At 38.8% G+C, this 21,433-nt stretch overlaps 1 protein-coding gene across 1 annotated transcript in view; it reads right to left on the bottom strand.

Moving 5' to 3' along the window:
• MAN1A2 (mannosidase alpha class 1A member 2) overlaps positions 1-21,433 on the bottom strand; it is a 128,935-nt gene that overhangs the window by 105,964 nt on the left and 1,538 nt on the right. The gene's annotated exons all lie outside the window — the stretch shown is intronic.

A 21,433-nucleotide genomic window follows, 5' to 3' on the forward strand; every position in this document is an offset into this window, starting at 1 on the left:
GTGACCATTAGCAGAGGCATTTGTTCCTCACCTCTGCCTACAGCAGCCATGTAATCTGAAAAACAATTTAAAAAAGGACAAGGGTGCCAAGCTCAGGAAGCACTGCTATAGCTGGTACAGTCAGCTCAAGTTTTACTAGGGAAGGGAAGTAGCTGTTTTCTACAAACACTCCTACACTTGCACTGACATGAGCAGCCAGGCATTTGTCAACGCTAAGAAGGGTCACTAGAGAATGTGTAAACACTTAAAGCTTACATGAAACTTCTTTGTTTTGCAGTTACAGTATCAGCTGAAACAGATTTTCAGAACAATCAGATCAACTATTTCAGGAAGAAAAATAATACTTTTAAGACTAACAGCAATGAATGCAACTTTCACTAGTGGTGAGCAAACAAAATTACACATTTTTGACTAGATATACGCAAACTCATTTAGTTTTTACTGTCTTAAGGTCATTCGGGTACAAAACCACTTCATTAGAAAAAGCAAGAGTTGCACAAAGTTCAACAATGTAGAGTTTTCAATCACTACACCCTTATCAAACAAATCTGGTATGTATCTCTTCTGCTTCTCCAGTGCAAAAGAGAATACAAACACAGAATGCTTCAATGCACTAACACTACCAAAAATAGGCATTATTTCATATTTTTCATGATTAAAAGAACTTAACATCTGCAACTAATTACTTCTGTGCAGAATATTAAGTGTCTGCAATCAAGGTCTTAAATCTGGTCCAAGCACTTACAATGCTAATATAGAGGGAAAAATATATATTTCAGGACTCAATCTTATGCCTATAAAAGGACTCTGAAAATTCTACTAAAAGTTCAGGAAATTTAGGATCTCTCTCTTCCTGTTTCCTCAAGAAAACTGAATGAGAAGAATGGTGGTACCTTGCCCTGTGTAAAACTGTTTTAAATAGCTTCCTGTATCCTAGCACCACACTGACTGAAGCATCAGCTCTTCCTTTCTAACTAGCACCCAAGTGAGACAGACTTTATTTTTTAAAAGTAATAAAGATGAAAGAACTTTACAAGAAATGGAAGCGAAAAATACATATAGACTATGGGAGTAAGAAACAGAAAAAGAAAGCAATACTGAACAAGAGAATTGGGTAGGATAAAAAGTTAAGAATTCTCCATTTGGAAATGTAAGCTTTATTTTGATGTGGGTTTCAATCCACCAAAAACCAGTAGGATTATTTTAATTCAGGATTAATTTCAGAAGGCCATTACAATTAACAGTGTCAAACCACAGTGTTTTCTACTACCAATCACTCTAAGTCACTGAAAATACTGCTGTTACACAAATTTAATCATGTATATAGCAATGTATTTACACTCTACTCGCTACAGTCAAGTCTAAGAGAGCATGGACCTTCCATGCTGTATCATTTATCCACACAAAGAACAGTTTGATGAAGGCAGAATAATACACAGCTGGTCCCGTGACACTGAGGAAGTAACGAACTGAGTTCTCATGCAAGACCAATGCATCATCTCTGCTTCCTATTAAAGAAGGAATTTTTAAAAATAAGCACATTTACATATAGGACAAAGCAGTCCCACTGTTGATGATGGCACAGATCAGATACTGAAGCATATGCTCGATCAGAACTAAAAGGAACCAGAGTACTCCCCATACAGCATTAAGTTCTTTAATATTATTTCTAGTCTACTGCTATTGCCCAAAACTAAGTTTCCAACAGGAAAAAAAACCCAAATATTTAAACCCATCAACACAAGACAGAAAGGAAAATAAGAGTGGTACAGTCTATGAATTGGCATATATCACAAAAAATTGCTGCAGAGTCTGAAGCATTACTGCATTTTCCACATCACTCAAAGCTCTTCCGCAGAGGTCACCATGCTACAATCTTCACAAGCATTACTTATTTTTCTTTCTTCTATAAAAAACAGAGCATTTGTAAACTCAAGTTCTCACTGTAATAAACAAAGCTGCTTTGACAGAAGTTTTTCAGGGAAAAAGGTGCTAACTTAGCCACCCAACATTAAACAGAATCCTAAAATCAGCAAGACTTAGCCTAATTTTAGATCAAAAATAGATTCAAACATCTAAACCCCAAGAATATCACTGGTTTCTGCTACACGTTAATTTTTACCCTTTCAAGTACATGCAGACACACAAGTTGCATGTGCAACCACTATTCTACACATTTTAATATTCTTGGGAGTGACAAGTTTTTGACTTTTCAGAAACATAATTCTTAAATATTTTTTACCCAAGGAAAATGAATCACGTGTTCTATTTTGTACACCACCATCAACTACTTTAGTGTATGCTCTACAGAAGCTTGAATTACATGTTCAGCACTACAGTACTGACTTGCTACTCCTTCACCCTCTGTACCACGCACACTGCCTAACAGTTGTGCCAAGACAGGACACTTGGTTCAAAACCTCAGATTTGTACAGGAATTTTTGGGAGGATATGGGGACAAACACAAGAACAAAGTGACAACAAAGGACCTGCAATCATACATGTGTGTATATACTCAGTCCTCCCTCCTTTTCTGATCTTCCTTGATCCCAGAATTATAAATCTCTCACTTTACACATGACACTACCAGAGGAAAAGAAAAAGTTCTGAAGGCATGCCATTTTGGCAATTTTCAGGAGTAATGGAAAGGACCCAAATAATAGCCACCAGAAACTGCAATTCTGAGTAGGAACTTTCGTCAGCTGAAAAAAAAAAATTTTTTTTTTGCTTCTGCACATACACATGTTAAAGCAAAGGAATTTTTAGCACATCTATTAATGTGCACATGCCCTTGTTCAGCCCAATAAGAGAATGATATTTGTCTGCCTCATAAGCTATGAAGAGTTTTCGAACATTTCACCTGACATACAGAAACAGCAATATATGAGAATCTTCAAACAAAAGAGAAACAGGATTTTGCCTGTTACCGTCATAGAATTATAGCTTGAAAACTTTCATTCAGCAGGTATCAAAAGCTTGCTGCAATCACTGTGTAAGATTATCACAGCGAAAGCTGCATTAATTCCTTGCAATGAGAAGCGCTTAATACAAACGCTTTAAATACTTAAGAGAACAAGACAGCCTCATTCTCCACATGTGGTAGGACAGATGCTTCTGTGACATTCTACACAGACATTATAAACTTGTTCTAAAATGAAGGAACAAGAGGGAACATACTTGAAAAGAATTTGTCCAAAAAAAAAAATACACTAAATGTGTGATTCCAGGATGAAGAGTAGAAAGAAGAAAACTCCTGGTGTACTGATGTTTTGGATAAAAGACCAAGCAAATCATAACACAGACCAAGAAAACTTTTCAAGCAATACCGTTAACAAGCCAACACCTCTATCAACCCCCTTTTTTGATTTCATTTTGTTAAGAATAGAGTTTGAAAACTTCATTTAGTTTCAAATAACAACCAGGAAAAGTTAGATACCAACTGTGAGCAGCTATATCTTACTGACTTCTAGAAGCATCAAGTAAGCAACCTTAAGAATAGAACCTAAGACAACAGAAAATAGGCTAACAAAAGATATTTGTCATATAGAATTGCAGTTGGGGGTAAGGATGTGTTTTTTAAGTAAATGAAGAAGCAGCAATCACTGAAAATTATGACAATCATTTAAATATTCTTGTGTTTCAAAATAGAAATCCTGTCGCTTTTTGTCATTAAGAGAATCCACCATTTGAGCTAGTAGCAGGAGGCTGTCATCCTCCATCTATGTAAACAACAGAGGAAGGGAAAATACCTTGACAGGGTTTCACACATGTCAGCTCTCAGCAAAAAAATAAGAGGTTACAATTGCATGTTATATTTAAGCTGATTAATACCTAGCTACTGACAAGTGAAATGTCCCAACAGCAATACAGCAAGGATCTGTTGGAAATGAAGGACTATTGGATAAAACATGGTGAGATAAATGATAACTGGACAACTGAAACAACACCTAGAGCATGAACACCAGTGTCACCATATTTTATGAAAATCCCTTTGCTAGGGTTTTCTCCTGAGGAGCTGAAAAGCCTCAGAAGAGAAATGTAAAAAATAACTATCTGATGGCTGTGGAATGTGGTCTGGACATTGTTTACCAACAGGTCCACATTGGTCCATGTGGATTGTTTTCACTCGATAACCAATGACAGCCACCTGTGTCAAGGCTGTTAGCAGTCATAAGATTTTATTATCATTCCATTTCTTTCCTTTCTAGCCTTCTGATGGATCCTTTCTCTCTATTATTTTTACTATAGTTTTAGTATAGCATTTTCTTTTAATATAATATATATAATAAAATAATAAATCAGCCTTCTGAAACATGGAGTCAAGATTCTCATCTCTTCCCTCATCCTGGGACCCCCTCGAACACAACCACACACCAGTGTGGCACAAGCCTTGGCAGGTTAAGCTTGGGAAGCTCTTCTCTGACAAACTCAGAAGGGACCATATGCACACCCAACATCCAGCTGCAGAGATAACACCACTGCCTTCACTGCATACCTGAAATTGAGTAGCTAACCTGCGTGGTAAGAAGATATCCCTGGGTCAGTAAGAGCTGCACACCATGAGTATGGGTCCCCTCTGCTGATCACCAGCCAGATAAAGCCCAGGACACAGCTTCCCTGGCATTGTCACAGCCAGTCACCTATGGCTACAAAACTAGCATTTCTGCAGAAACAAGAAGTGGCATGTAAGGATGCCTGGATGTTCATACCTGCTGCTGATTTAATAGGTTTAAAACTGATTGTGTGTGACTGCAGCATTACTAGAATGATCAACTGTAACAGCTGAAATATTGGATTATGGATAAAGGATGTTATAACCCTATATTCCTTATATTGGTCACCATCTCTGTGCACATCATTCTTTTCTCATGGTTTTAGTGGCCCTGTAAAAGCAAGCTCCCTTACTCCTTATGCTGGTACTCAGGAGACTGGGCAACAAGCCATTCAGCCAGTGGTGAGCTGAGCCAGCTGAAAAATTATGGATCATTTCAGGCCAAATCAGGTCTCCTAACTGGCCGACTGCCCAAACACTGATGTTGAGGCTAGAATATAGTCAAGATTAAATGTCTGGGGACACAGCAGAACAGGAAATGAGCTTCAAAGTGTTTAGACCTGCATGTTCAGGGGTGTTAAACTAAAGCCCAAGGTACAAGTAGCGTGTTTTCTACACACAAATTCACACGGCCATTAACCACTACTATCCATGGCCATTCCCTACTATCACTTCCATCACTCAGCCATATGGTTTCCTCTTCTCTACTCTACCCCACTGATACTGCTTCTTCCATCAGCAAGAGTCACTCCCTAGCATCTTAAATTTTATTTTTGCCTTCCTATCAAATTCCTCCAAATGTCTCCTCTCCCCGAAGCCTCCGATTAGTCTCTGGTATCTCACTCAGCCAATGCCTACCTCTTCTTACACCTGAGACAACAATAATCTTTTTCTACTGGGGGAAAAAGGGAAGGAAACCAAAAAGCAGTATTTCAGTTATCCTACCCTCATCTGTTTTGCTCCAAGTGCAGTTTCCATCTCCAGCTTTCAAAGAAATAAACTGCTGCTCCTCATAACCACCAAGGTCCTCTGCAAGCCCTGGCTCAATCTCACCCCTCCCCTCCAGGTTCCCATTCTTAATCAGGTACTTCCTTCCCTTTTCCCACCCCCTATACTTGGAAAATGAGAACTATGTTAACTGAAGGAATATCCTCTTCCTGATGTCTGTGTTCAAAAGGGGTATCACAGTAAATAAGATACCTCCCTCCTTTTACACTCTTGAGTCTCCTTGGTAGCCTGATCTCCAGGAGTAAGCACCAAAACTCTCACCAACGGAAGAAAAATAGCTGGAGAAAGTTAGCAATTTAAAGCAATAGCCATGATATTAGTATGGTCTTAGTCGGAAAGTTCTTAATTACTCAAATATTTTAAAAAATAGCAAAAAACCACAAATTGAGAATGGCTGTTACAAAGTAAAAGTAGCAAGTGGCATATAATGCAGACTCAGAGATGGCAAACTTTCAGGTAAGCAGATGGTACCAGGCTTCTCTGCATGGGAAACCCTCTGGCAGGTCCTACAGAGCTCTAAGGAAGTGACTACCCTCACACAGATGTTCTGTCAACTCAAGCTACCACATTTCCATAATGCTATTTTAATCACTCAGCCAAAGCTGCCTTGCACATCCCAGAAGCAACACTGCTTTAAATATCTGATTGGAAGTTCACACACATTGCTCAGATTTCTCTTCCTCCTGTAGCAATAATTGTTACCGTACATCTGTATGGTAAATTGACACCTGTCTATCAATGTGTTTTAAATCAGAACAGCACTCAACATACATTGTGCCACAAGCCCTGCACTGATATGTTGTATGGCAGAGCTTGCAGAGAGAGAGGAGAGGGACTACCCTGGGATCTCCCATAGGAAAGGGAGACAAGCTCTTTGTTATGGGGAATCAACACTACTAGGGGTGTGCAGCTCTGTCCAAACACAGGCCTAGAACAATTTCTCCTGACTTGTTCCTCTTGCCACCAGGACACCACTATGTACAACCCTCCTGGCTCACACAGCATCAGTGCTACTCAATTAGCCTTGCTGTGGCACAGCAGCAGCACTGGATTTGTCTCAAACACACAGAGCTTTGCAGTGCAAGATTGGCAGGATCACTCCCTTCCTTCTACCTGGCAGCAGTTTAAAACGTAGCCCTGCTCTGCAGAAACTGGATAAATTACAGGGCAATAACAAAAAAAAAAAATTAGTTTGAACTCAGCCTCTGAATATCAATATTAAGTATTATGTGACATGTCGTGAGAAAAGCTCTGACAGGACAGGAGCTGCAGGCAATGTTCTGCTGTTAAACACAGTTGTCCTTGTTTCAGGGTGGAAATACATACACACACATACACACATATAGTACATACACTGTGATTCAAAAGGTTTTCATACAAATGACACAGGCTGCAGTGTGGATATACTTAACAGTAATACTGCATTAATTAAAACAGAAATGTAAGTTCTTCTCCCATTCAGCACCACCAGGACTAGTCAGAATGAAAGAACTCCAAAGCTTTATACCTCTCCACTTAGCCAATCAGCCAAAACAGTAACTAAAGACAGAGTTTTGCTCTGTGGAAACAGCACAGATTAGACTGTACGTCATGATTTCCAGGTATTTTGTTGCTCTATCTCATTACTCCCAAAGTTCTTTAATCTTGTCAGTAAAGCAGAGGATAAGAGACAACTATATGACAAATTATTTAGCCTTCCAGGTGCTTTTAATAAGTTTCCACATTACAATAATCCCCACTGCTAAAAAATATGCAATTTTGATTCAGGAGACAGATAACTGGATGTTGGGTTTTTTGCCTTTTCAAAAAGGCCAGAAAAGAAACACTAGGTTAATAACTCCCCATCCAAAAAAAACCTAACAATACATGGCTCAGACTACTCAGTACATCTCTGAATATGGAAAAGAAGGTATTTGCATCTCAGATGAAAACACAGTCCTCACCACAGAATGACAGAAAGGTTGAGGGGGAAAGGGGTCTCTGGAGGTCATTTGATCCAACCCCACTGCTCAAGCAGGGTCACCTAGAGGTGGTTGCCCAGAAAGCTTCCATATATCTTCAAGAATATAGATATTATTGCCACAAATTATGCAGGAGTTTGCTCATTTGCTGCATTCCATGATTAATCTGCACAAAATATTAAATATAAGCTTCACTCCACAAAAGATAATTTCCCAACTGAAATGTCTTCCCAACTGAGTAAACAACACTGTTGAAAGCCATCTCAGTTATCAAAATCCAGGATGCAGTCTAAGGAATCATTGACCTATAAACAAGGTAAGGATGGTAGGTAGCATCATGACAGTAAACACCATAGAATGCAAAAAAAAAGTACAAGAGAAGAAACTATGATGTGTAATCTACTCTTAACATGTTACAAATAATTTTGCCAAAGATGACTTGGCATTCTTTGGGAATTGCTGAGCAAATCTTTGTTCACATATATCTGCAATCAAAATATTTTCAGGACACAAGAAGTGAAACAAAATACAGCAAATAAGCAATGTTCCAGCAGTATGTACATTTAGAACTGCCATGTGTGGTTTTCACAAGCCTATCATAATCTTAACAGATTAAGCTAATGCAATGAAACGCTGATTTAAAGCTATCAGTGCTATTTCCAGTATCAGTGAAATACTTTTAATACTAGCATGTTTTACAAGCGACATATACAGGCTTGAGATGGATGCAGCAGCAGATGAGCTGGACACAAACTACTCTTGACCAAAACAGAAAACATACAGAAGTACCACAGCCCAAAACATGAATCTAGAACAATGGGGGAGCTGGGAGTATAAAATGTCTCAGCAATTTGATCTTTGAATTGTCTTCAACAATAACATCTCAAGTTTTCCAGAGAGATTTAGAAACAGTACATACATAATACACAGTGTTGATTTCCTCTGTTCATTTGCAGAAGAAAATAACATGCATCCAGCATGTAAATTCTAATTTCTTCCTCCTCTACCAGGAGGTAGAGGAGGAAGTTGTACCAACAACAAAGTGCAGTTCATAGATAGTTGTAGTTACATGTCTGATTCCTTCAAGATTAAATTAAAATCTGTTTCATTACTTAAAATTATTATGGCAATGTTCTTACCTCATTCATGAAAAAGAGTTCATTTCACTAACAAATACATCCAGACTATAACAGCACATAATTAAGAAAAAGATGACTCAAGCAGGATAACACTGTGAATTTGACTAATGAAAGTTTTGGAAGTGGAAAAAGACCCACAACCCCTTCCTTCACTTCACTGGCTGTAGGCAACAAAGTCATGTTTATTTTGAGTTCAGATCTAATAGTTTCAAATACACTGGTCCAGAGTAAACAAGCACACAGTCCCAAGATCACCAAACCAAGAATTGTACTCTTTTACCACCCAAAAATCCAGTGTGAGCTTGGGCTGAGCTCCTCCAAAAATAAACTGGTGCTTTATAAGAGGATTCTCTCATCGCTGTAAGCCACAAAAGGTAAGAAAAAGAGTGTAACACTAACTTAATTCAAGAGAAAAATATTGACTAAAAGAGGCATAAAAGCTAAGAAAAAAGTGGAGCTGAAACATGTTGACTCAGCAAGATCAAGAATCAACCCAATCCAAGATCAAAGGAGTCCGGTATTTTCCTACCTTCTACCTTCCAGGCCAGCAGGGACTCCTTGAGCTGGTAAGCACATTAATCCACAGTAAATTGCCTAACTGGCTAGGCTCTCTGCATGAGCCAGTAAATAATTGCTGTGCATCTCCTGCTGGAAGAACCTTTGTGCACGGCAGAAGATGCCGAACACTCACCCATGGCAATTTAAAAGACAGACTCTATTTCTCAAGACTAATGGTCTGGCAAAAGGTCATGTCCTTGCAGCCAATGTCCTGCATGGAAGACAATATTAGCTGGAAGTTCTTTCCAACTCTAAAATAAAGACACTGCAAAATTAAGCACTCAGACTAGGAAATGGAAGTTTTTATTCCCTCCCCAATAAATATTATGTCACCAGCAGTCACCATTTTGGATTCCAGAAAGAAGGTATGGGACAAAATAAATAACACAAAACATAGTATTTAAGATGGGTGTAAAAGCCTAATGTAACTTCCTTTATTGAGGATTTTTTTTTTTTTATGGACACTTTTACTCATTCCTTCTTCTCAGAGGTTAAAGTTCAGTCATTATCAACAGGTTAAAAGAGGCAGTATCACCCATCCATCATCATAACACATTTCAGGACCGCACCAAGCCTTTGAAGAAAAAAGGCTGGGGCAAAGGCTGTGATGTGAAAAACAGCATAGCTGTCATGGTTTGGGGCAAATTTAGGGAGCAAACCTCGAAAGTGGTCCCTCTAGAAAGCAAATTCAAGTGGCCCCTCCCTCACCCCGATCAGGAGAAAAAAATTTCCTTCTAGAAAAGTGGAAAAAACCTATTTAACAAGCAAAGTACTCAAAACATGGAAAAATGAGTAATATTAAACAATGGAACTTCTCATTATTCTGAAGAGATGGCAAATGCAGAAAGTCCTTTTCATGGGATGTGGCTCAGCTCGCTCAGTCTCTTATCCGTCCCTCCAGTGCTGGAAAATGCCGTGTCCCAGGCCCTGGCAGGCTACAGCCATGAGCTCCTGGTGGTTTTTCTGGGTTTTTTGGTCCAAAGCAAGGCTCACCAGTTCCAAGAAAGAGACAAGCCACAGTTTGGGGAACTCCTCTGCCCCAGCTAGCAAAAACCTAACTAAAAGCAAAGAAGAGCCCTCTCCTGCTGTCCATGCTGCAGACAATACCATCCCTGAGAGAGCAGGCTGAAGCTCTTATCCCTTTGTTTTTGAATACAGCCACCTCAGACATTCCACTGCTTCTTCTCCCCCTCTTCACCTTCAGATCTATTTTAAAGGTGCAAAACTTATTTCTGGGCTAAACAATGAATGGGGATACAATTCAGCATCATAAAGTCACCCACTGGTATAAAGGAATAAAGAAAAATTTCTGGGTTACACTTCAATCCAACTCTTCCTATCCTTTCCTCCCTTCCCAGCTTTTCCATCTCTAGAGAGCAGAGAAGATGATGCTGCTTCTTTTAGAAGTTCTGGACTAGAGAGCCACTGCATAGCCCTTGCCACTTCACTGCCCTGTTTTATTTCAACTGTTGAGCACTGAACTGAAAGCAGTAGGGTCAAATTGCTAAAAATCAGTGAACAATTCTATAAAAAGAAAAGGTAAAGCAGAAACTGAAAATAAAATACAAAACCAAAAACCATCTGCCACAAATGTGTTTGAACAGTTTGATGTAAATATAAGAGTTTCTAAATCTCAAAAGGCATTCTATTTTAAGCATTACTGAATACACTTTAAAGCTAGAAAGAGCAAGGTTATGGCTGATGGAGTTTAAGGCAATTTTTTGAAGACAGCTTGGAAGAATTCTACTTACAGTCTGTACAGGCTCCAGGAATTTTTCTTCTTAAAAGAATTCAGATATAGAAAAATTAATTTGTTAAGCATCATATTTAAGAAGGACTTAAATTTTTTTATGCTTCCATATATTTTCCAGTTACTAAAACACTAGGCAATATTAGACAGCCTGCTTTTTTCCTAAAAATTCCACCTTATGAATCCATGAAAGTTCAAAACAAATTTGTTAGAGAACCAAAGAACAGCAAATAATTACAACTGACTCAAAAGTTACACACACTGCTTTGGAGTTTGGGCTAGTTGCTAGTTGGTTAACTTGTTACCATATGAAAGGAAGTTCCACAGATGTTTCCATGTGTGTTTTTTTTTTTCCTTTTAAACTCAAAAGGTTCTTTAAATTTTCCCAGGATCACCACCACCACCAAATTCTAGAGACTGAAAAATTTTAAACAAAATTAAATATCTTCATGGACTAAAGCACAATCTTGTGATGGGCACTGATCAGGTGGCTTGTGTCAGTACCTGAACCTCCCAGCCCAAGTAGGGGTGGCATTTTCCTTGTGCTGCCTCAAGTTTCTCCGGCGAGTGTTCCTGCAGGTTACATTCCCACTTGAAATGTCACATATTTCATTGAGCATAATGATTCAGGCATCTTGCCAAATTGACACGAATATGTCAAGCCTCATTTTTCTTTGTAATAGGAGTAGATTGGATGATCTAGTCCCACTGTAGTGTGATGGCCAAATGCTATTCCGAGAAAATTATGTCTGAAGAGGGGAGACAGGGTGTCAAGCAAATGGCAATGCACAACTGCAACAGCAAATCCATCTGAATAAAATTAGTGCTCAAGTGATTTATGGAAATCAAAACAAACATATCAAACGACCACAGATGTACAAAACCTGGACCAAACTAAGGACCTGGGGTTCACATGGAGTGTTTGTAACACAACCACAAAAATTCCATTGTGTCACCAACACACACAAGAACAAAGTCACCATCAGGCACTTGGATTAGTGAGTCAATGAACTGTTCCCATTGCCTACTCTGGCCAGCAAGCAGCTGCCAAACCCTGCAATGCCAACATGGGGCTAAGTAAAAGCCAGTCAGAAAAAACACTGGTGGAAGAGAACCTCAAATCATTTTCACATTAAGGAATACCAAGAATAATGATGGCAGGGTTTATTGTTTGGTTTTTGGTAGGGATTTGAGTGAATTTTGGTCTTATTTTCACAAAAGAGCTTCCTTTGGTACCAACACAACTCTGAATTATTTCCGATCATCATGTTCTATCTCCTCAAGAGAATACTGAACCAAGTTCATACAGAAGTTATTCATAAAAACTCCCAGTACAGTATCAGTCAACTCCTTAGCCACTGGCTTTGAAGTTTGACATTCAAGAAATTAAATTATGGCAGTGACAACTGACTATCCACCTCACTGGGCAGTTTATAGATATCACACACACAGATACCTTGGTATCCTTCCATAGGTATCAGACACTCAAACTGACAAAGCTCCCAGACATGATACAAAACTAGAAAAATTCTTAGTTATCAGTGTTACAGCTACCAAAGAGCAGTTAAGTTCCCTTCCAGCATCTGGGATTTGAAAAAGTAACTCATTTCACATAAAAACAGGTGTAATGGCAAAACTCTTTGAATTTTTCGCTGCATGGATCTGGAGCAATTTAACAAGTGTAACAATTAGCAGAGCCAGCTTGACTGTTTTTAAGTATCTAAATCAGAACAGTTCACAGTAACAATCAGTTAAAAATATGTGCAAGACAGTGATAAAACCGAAGTTAAAGTTTTATTTAATTGCTTGCATTATTTCCCATTTGTTCTGATTTTTTTCTGCTTATTGGAAAATGTCTGTATTACAAACTACTCTACTACTTCTACTCTCTGTAGAAGGCAGATTTGTTCACAAATTAGAAATCTGAATTTCCATTATAGTCCTTATAACATCAGAACTCCACAACGAAAGAGCCTCTTCCACCTCTGCAATATTTTCTTCTCCAGAACACTGTGCATTGCAATTCAGAATTCACTACATGTGTTACTTAATCACTTGGAGAACACTTTCCACTCAAAGAGAAGCCAGTGACAACAGAACAGATGCCTTTAGGAAACTAAGGATGTGTGATTACAGTACTGGAAAAACACATGCTTGCATCATCTGCAATTATTAAGTTTAGAATTAAATAGTCATCAGTGTTTCCAAGATAAAACTGATTAAGAGATTTAAAAGGTCACTAGAAACACGGTTCTAAGTCAAGCTACTTCATGCTATCATTTTTTCAAGACAAAATACTTTCTTTCTGTGAGGGGAAAAAAAAAAAAAAAGAGGGGGGAGAAATATTGAAATATTGCATCTTAACCAGGAAATAACTTCCCTCTTCTCTAAGCATCTTTCCCACTACTGCCATCTCAAACAACCTAAGAGAGTGACAGGTCTTCTTTCAAGTTTTATTTTTAAAGTCACAGCAACATTTATTTCATAAAAGTAATCAAAACAAATAAGAAGTTTGTGGTCCAGAAAGTCCGCTCTGGATTATGATTCTCTAAATATACTGCAGAAAGGATGCAAATATTTTGGAGCAAAAGCAGATCCTATATCTTATGTTGAAAGAACAGCAAATAGCCTTCCAAATGCAATACGTTGGTAAAGACAGCAACATATCCAGAAAAATCTGCTGAGGAAACAGCACATGGCTGTAAGCTATTCTTACTTGCCAACAAACCTAAACCAGGAATAGAACCCAGTATATTCACCAGAGGTTTGTTTATCCAGCAGGACAATCAAAGCAAGAAGATGTGATCTTCCCATTCCCACTAAGGGATTTAAGGGATGTACTGCTCCCACAAACAGTATGTTTTTCTCACACTTTGTAAGTACATTCACGTTGATCCAATAAAAAGCAAATTGGATTTATTTGATTTACCACTGATGGTCACCTGCTCTTAAGTGGCCTGATAGTACACTTTAGCCTTAAAACATGCCAGCAGGTCACAGAGAGATATGACAAGAAATTACTGAGAAAATACTTACACAGCTTGTCTGTGCAAGCTTCAGATGCCTTGCTGACCTACAAACAGTGCTAAAACTCGGCTGAGATGAATGTAATCATGCAAAAGACTTCCAAATGGGTACTAGCATACAGAAAAAGCTGGAGCAGCTCTTTATGAAGACAGGCTGAGAGAGTTGGGGTTGATTCAACATGAAGTGAGCTCCATGGAGACCTTCTACTAGCCTTCCAGTACCAAAAGGGGTCCTACAAAAAAGCTGGAGAAGGACTTTTTACAAGGGCGTGTAGTGATCGAATAAGGGAGAATGGCCTTAAACTGAAACAAGTTTAGATAAGCTGTTAGGAAGAAATTCTTTACTGTGAGGGTGATGAGGCACTGGAATGAGTTGTCCAGAAAACCTGCGGATACCCCATCCCTGGAAGTGTTCAGGACCAGGCTGTATGGGGCTTTGAGCAATCTGGTCTAGTGGAAGGTGTCCCTGCTTTTGGAAGGGGAGTTTATAATTGATGCTGTTTCAGATACCTGCAAACCCAAACCGTTCTAGGATTCTGTGAAAATTGACACTTCTGCATGCTGGTTAACAGACACAAAGTAATCTCACTGAGGAGCTCTTAGAGTTTTATATAGCAAGAAAATACTTTCGTCACATGCACTCCCTTAAAACTGTAATTTTGCTCATGCCATGCTGATCAGATTACATAATGTTAAGCCTAGTGAAAACCTCAAACTTGCTCTCTCAAATAGAGTCACAGAAAATAACTAACTGGCTATTGCAAGCTGCAATGGCAGTGCTGCTACAAGGAGCTGGGGAAGCACTTCCCAAATCCTCTGGCAGGTTAAGAGTTAACTAACAAGTAACAGAGCACACCAAACATTAACAAAACTGATGCTGAATACAATATGCAAGGTAATCCAGTTCACAGGTGTGCATCATAAGAATATTTAAAAGAACAAAGACAGCAAGACAGAATTACAAATATGATTCAATGTTTGGGCAAATAAATCCTCTGAGAAACAAAACTAACACACCCCTGTATTTCAAACATGAATGGCCTTTAGCTTTCTGTCCCAATGTTTTCCACTACTTCAGTAAACAAACCCCGTTGCTACTGCTATGCCACAAAACCCAGGTTTTCCCTACCACAGCATTCATTTCCAACCACCCCTCTCTAACAATCAGTGAAGAACAGAAGACTCATGCTGTGGCTGGCTCAAAATTACACAGCAGCAGAAGTACCACAAGCTACTCTCGGGCTCTGTGATCCTTCCTTCAGCACTGCTCCCAATTAAGGCCCTTCCCTCAGCACCAGGACACATAAGATAGAGAAATGTAATTCCAACAGGTCACCCTTTGCTGCTGATTGACTGGGGAAAAGGAGGGAATAGAGAACATCAGTGAGAGCTACAATGTGTCCACAGCATGTCCACATAAACTTTGCTGGCTTCCCAGACAAGGCCAAAAAGACTTTTCAAAAGCAGTCTCTAGATGACAAAAGAATATTACAGGTTACTTTTTAACTTATCCTCTCAGCTTTTTTTTTTCTTTTTAGATTTTAGAAATGCTAGTGTACCTGGTTAGGTACTCTAAAAAACAAGAGTGGAAGGAATGGAAGTTCCCATTATGGGAAGTTATCTCCTTACTGTTTATCATTTAGTATTTGTAGAGCTGAAAAATAATACAGAACCTCCACATCCTTGACTGAACAGATGAAGTTACATAATTTGCTCTATAGTGGGCACTAGATTAGACAATATAAAGACAAAAGGAATCAAAAGCCTACAGACTTTATGAGCAAATATATGACAAGAACTTAGTCACCAAAACTTTTCCCAATCTTCCCCCCCCCATGAATACATGTATTCACTCTAAATAAAACAGTTACAGGCATACAGGACATTTGGAGCACTCGGATTTTTTATTGCAAGGTTTGAGGTGGCAGGAAAAAAGCACTTATTTTTTCCCTTTCTTGCCTCTTACTGGCTTATTGGCCTGTTGAGCACCCCTCTCCCCACAGTTTGCTTGCAACAGAACCCTTAATTCAGTAAAAAAGTGATAATCTAGTTACTGAATTAAGACAGATGACAGCACTCACTTGAGCCTGCTTCTGAAAATGAAGGGAAAAGAACAAATCCCACAAGCTATACCCAAACATGTGTCCCCAAGTTCCTACTCTGTTAGCCTGAATAACTGTGAGAAACAGCTGTCTACCCATGAGACCAGACTTTTCTCAACATCGAGAGCTGCAATAATTAAAAGTGAAGGATGGTGGAATAAAAGCACTGACCACGTTTAGAATTTTACAGGCTTCTTAGGGATGGACATAAGAAGAAAGGCATTACAAAATTTGTCCTATTTGCCCATATTCAGCCTCAGCTGAATTGTTATGAAAACACGTACACATACGACACATGTATGTAAAACTAATTACAAGTTTGGTAATATTTGTTGTAAGGAAGAAAAAACCCATAACTCAGAACTAGCCCAGTAGGATCAAGATGTTTCTATTTACAACAGGAAACTGAAAGCATCAGAAGATGGGGGAACTCTTGTAGTGCAGTATGCCCACAACTAGCCACACTGCTTACTACTGCCTGCACTGCTACCATCATCAAGCAACCCACATTTATGCTAAAGTTCTTCTGAGATTTTAATCTACAAAACTCCAAATGAACCAAATTGCTACTGCCTTCCACCCACTAGCTGGCATAAATCCAGCCAGCAGGCTTTCTGCAGTTTTCCCACGCCTGATTGTTTCCCATCATGTACACAAAGTGTAGATCATGCAGAAAACCAACAAGTTCGTTTTTTGGGTTTTTTTACTGGAAAGGGTAAGAACTGGAGAATATCAGCACTCAACTCCTCTCTTTCATAATACAGGAAATACTTTGACTAACTGAAGTACAGCAAGAGAACATGAAGAAAGCAGCACTATACATATGATGTAGGCTGCTCAGCAGATTGGGGGGGGAGGAGGGAGGACATCTAAACAGATGGTCTAAAATTTGCATTTTGTATTTCAAAGTTGAAAGTATTTCTCAGCCTACAACATAAGGCACTAATTTCAGCAAAACCTTAGAAATAATCCAAGAGGGCATCTCTCCCACTGTCCGGTGCAACTTCAGCGAAAATCCCAATTAAATTTAAGGCTATAATGTGGGCACTCCAGAAGACATCAAACTCCCATAGTTCTTCAAGTACCAGCGTCATCTCTCAAGTCTCCTCTCAACACAGGCTCCAGAGAAAAACTACTAAGAACTAAAAACTCTAGCTAAGAAAAGTCTTCAAATAAAGAGGGTCAGTGCTCTTGCAGAAGCTTCAGCAGGTGAAGAGTGACACCAGGCAGTTACAGCTCAACGTCACCCTAGATATACAAGAGGTTTCTCTGACTGAATGCACTTGGAATGCACTATCCTGCCCTCACAGGCTCCAGAGGTGTCACCATGAGGACTTGCATTTGCTGAATGTGGCACTCCAGAAAATCCTTGCTTCTAGATCAAGCATCTCAGCTTAAAATCAGTGCCACATTTTAGAGAGACTGTGGGGAGTCTGCTCTAAAGACAGGCTCAATCTCATCCACTGAAAAACTGAATGGAATAGGAGCTGGGGTGCAGACACTAGAGTGGCTCCTGATTTTTCAGGGGAAAAAAAACAGATTCCCTGAATCACAATAACAAATACTCTTAATTACGTTAATGAACTGTGCCTCAAGTAAAGTTGGAAAGGAAGAGCAAAGAGTTTTATGCAGTTTTATACTCAGTGGCATGGCAGAAGATGACAGAAGAAACTGATCCCACTGAGTAATAGAAGCTAAATTATCTCCTCTGCCCACTTTTACTATAGCTAAGTAATATAGATGAAAGAAGATAAAGGGATTCAAAAGAAGCATATTAAGCTTTTCATGTTTCTTTTTTAAAAAACTGCAGAAATTAGAAGAAGAAATTAAGACCAAAAGAATAATTTTTGTTACTTCAACCTCCTCAGAGTAGAGACAGCCACTGCTACTACCAAAGAGAAAACCACATACTGAGAAACAGGAGAAAGAGTACTTTTAGGCTATTGCCAAACAGCTGCTGACCCACAACTCATCACATCAGACTACGGAGCTTCCATCTTTGCATAACACAGCAGCCAGTATTCCTCAGCATTCCAGAAACAGAGTCAAAAGCACGATTTAAACTGATCCATACCCACTGCCACACAGAGGCCAAGGCCATTGAGGTGGGCACTTAGATTAGCAGCAGCTGCTGTCAACATGATGAGGTTGGTAAGGTTTTTTTTGAAGGCAGACAGAAATTTTGACTTGAAGTGATACACAGGAATTCAGCAGCTGAAGACACATCTTCACAAGTTCTGAAGGATTGAACTGTTTGCCCAACAGCAGTCCAACTGCTGCTACAAAGTAGCTGTGAGCTCATAAAATTACATTATTAGCTGCCTCTAAGATTAATATACTTTCACCACAGAAACGGCCTTAGCTTTTGTCAAGTAATACAGAGAGCAGCTGCTTTGACAGATCATTAAAGAATCAAGTCTTCTCAATTTACATATTGCTGATAATCTTATTTTTAAAAAATCTGAGAAATAAAGGAGATTACAGGGCATTTGCATTCTCACTCATTTGCATCAGATGCAAAGAAGCTATAGGAATGTTTTGGTTCACTTCCAGAGCTATCTTTTAGATCTGGTACTGAATAAAGCAACACCACAGATACTTGAAAAGTAACTGGGTAGTAAGAAACACCTTAAGTATCTTTGTGTGGCAAGGGAAAAATTACAGTTATCTAAAATCATGTAACAAATTTTGAGTGCTACACAAGTTTGCTTGGCAAGATGCGTCTTCAAAACCATGCAGCTCTCGCTCCAGAATCTCTGCAATATTCTATTTGAAACGGAAAGAAATTCATTTTCAGGAAATGAAATTGATTTTTTAAAACTGTGATATGTGTAGGCACATATCTTCCTAAGTCCTGGACTAATCCTTTCCACTCTCCCTCCTCTCAAAGGCAAAAATTTGTGGTACACCTTCCCAACATTACTCACTCATTCCCCATGCACTACCCTGCAGGAAGAGCTTACAGATGAAATGAATAGCTGAAAGTGAGAATTACCTTGCAGTACAGCCCATCCATTTCTCAAACACAAACTGCAGTTTTACTCCAGATTTTAACCATCTTCTTAGAAGAAATGTGTTTTTCTCTGGAGATAGGCAAGAACATTGTAATTCTTGAATAAATATTTAAGACCATCAGGAAGGCAGTAGGGCTTCCCGCCTCCCCCCCAATTTTTCTGCCTGGAAAAGACAGGAGTAGTAAAGAAAACAATTTAATGGAAGATGTAAAGCTAATGTCAGCAAGGGGTAACCACTGTAACAATAAAAATAAAAGCACTCAAGAATGTCAAGGGTGCCCTGGGGAAGAGGTGGGAAAGCAACACAAGGAATACAGAGAAAGTCCAGTGGGAACCATTGTTTGCACACCCAACACTAAAGCATGGTTTTTACAGTGATTTTCTACCTACATTTTTCTCGAAGAAAAATGCTGCACTTTTCTAGAAGATAGAAATACAAATACTTTCCAGTAGCCTACAAAACTACAGACTTGAGTAAGGCAAAATGGGCATTAAAATATTATAGCCTATATACTAAGGAAGCAGTATAATAAGATGTGTGTTTTACCATTTGACAGACATCAATACCAGCATTCACAGAAGAAACACTTTCCTTTTTAGTGACTTAATCAAAACATCTGTCACTTCACAATCAAGTGCATACGTCATATGAATGACCTTTGATCCAATTAGTTCTGAAGCCCCTCAATTTCTGGAAACAGTTTATCAATCCATCCTCACCCTTCACATTTTAGACTGCATCCTTCTTCATATTAGGATTAGGTTAATTTCTCTTGACCTTTTGTACCCCAACTCCTCTGCCTCACTCAAAAAGCAACACTTACAAAGTAGCTGATGCTTGACTTTCCCCCTTGTTAGTAAGCAGAACAAATTTTTACATCCCAATCTGCAACAAGAAGTAATCCATAGCTCACCACTGAAGATCCTACACTTTCTCAAAATACCATCTGTCAATGTCCCTGCAATCCAGGAGCAAGAACTCCGCAATGAAAATGGCAGCATGTGTTTTCCATTATGGTAAACAACCACATCAGCCCCAAGCTGATGGCAAATAGCCTGTTGATAAAACTGTGGTGATCAGACAAAGCTGCTTCAAAAGTAAAGCACATAACCTTGCTTCACAATGCATATTGTGACATTCACACAAGGGTCTTACAAGCAGGTTAAGCAGGCAGGCTTTTTAAGTAGATAAGATATGCATGGTTTGCAAAGCTAAAACAACAGGAATAATAACTATTCTTGCTCAAATAACTCAAAAAATGAACATGACAGGGAAATTCTGGATGGAGGGCAGGTGGGAGGTACACACAGCCACAGCAACACAGGAACCATAGGACAGCTGATGTCAGGATAACCACTTTGTTTAAGAACAGATCTCAGACAACCAAAATACATTTAGCTCTGACAGTTGTAAGCTACTGCTTATCTACACACAACACACAAAGAAGTAGTACTTCATTCCTAAAGCTGTGGCCTCAGAAACTAAAAGAGGGAACCCGGAAAGGATTCATATGAACTATCACTATCAACAGACTCCTTTTTTCTACAGCCCATCTACTGGGCAACACAAGGTACAACAGCCACAGCTGGAGTTTTGAACATTTCTGAACTCTTCTTTTTGTTTCATCTGTCCTATGTTTTAGAAACTGATTTTGACTGCATGTGCCACAGGGACTGAGGAAGCTAAAAAATAAGATCACACACACACAAAAAAAAAAATAAAATAAACCCACACAGTGAAAGACAAGAACTTCAAAGGCATATTAGAGACTGTCTAAACCTATGTTTAATGCAGTGTTTAACCACACCAGCAATTAACATCATAGACAAAATAAGTTCTTGTTAAATATTAAGTACCCATGCCCTCTCAGATAGGGAGAAAGGACTCATGTTAAGTGCCCCAAGACATCCAACAGTGAAGACGCCTTAAGGAAAAATACCATAGTATTCACATATTCTTTTTATTAATCTGTTATGAGTTATAAAGAAGTAAATTAAACCCTCTCCATTTAATCTCATACAAATAACCTTCAAATAATTCTTATTCCAGTAAGATATATTTTCAGCTGTTTCCAAAGGAACACTATCAGCATAAGTAACCTTTCTTTAAAATTCCCTGTATTACTAATTTGAGTATAGAAAAGCAGGTATTTTATCACCCACCATCATATTTTAATACATCTTTGACAGTGAAGAGATATCTGTCAGCCTCATTAAGATGCAGACAGCAGGGTAGGATTTAGGCAACTGAACTATGTTAGAAGCAAATATACTGTATAATCATCATTTAAGGTTTTTTACCTCTGTTTTGAATGCTTAATTT

This window comes from Passer domesticus, chromosome 2, assembly GCF_036417665.1.
Source record: "Passer domesticus isolate bPasDom1 chromosome 2, bPasDom1.hap1, whole genome shotgun sequence".
Taxonomy (NCBI): domain Eukaryota; kingdom Metazoa; phylum Chordata; class Aves; order Passeriformes; family Passeridae; genus Passer; species Passer domesticus.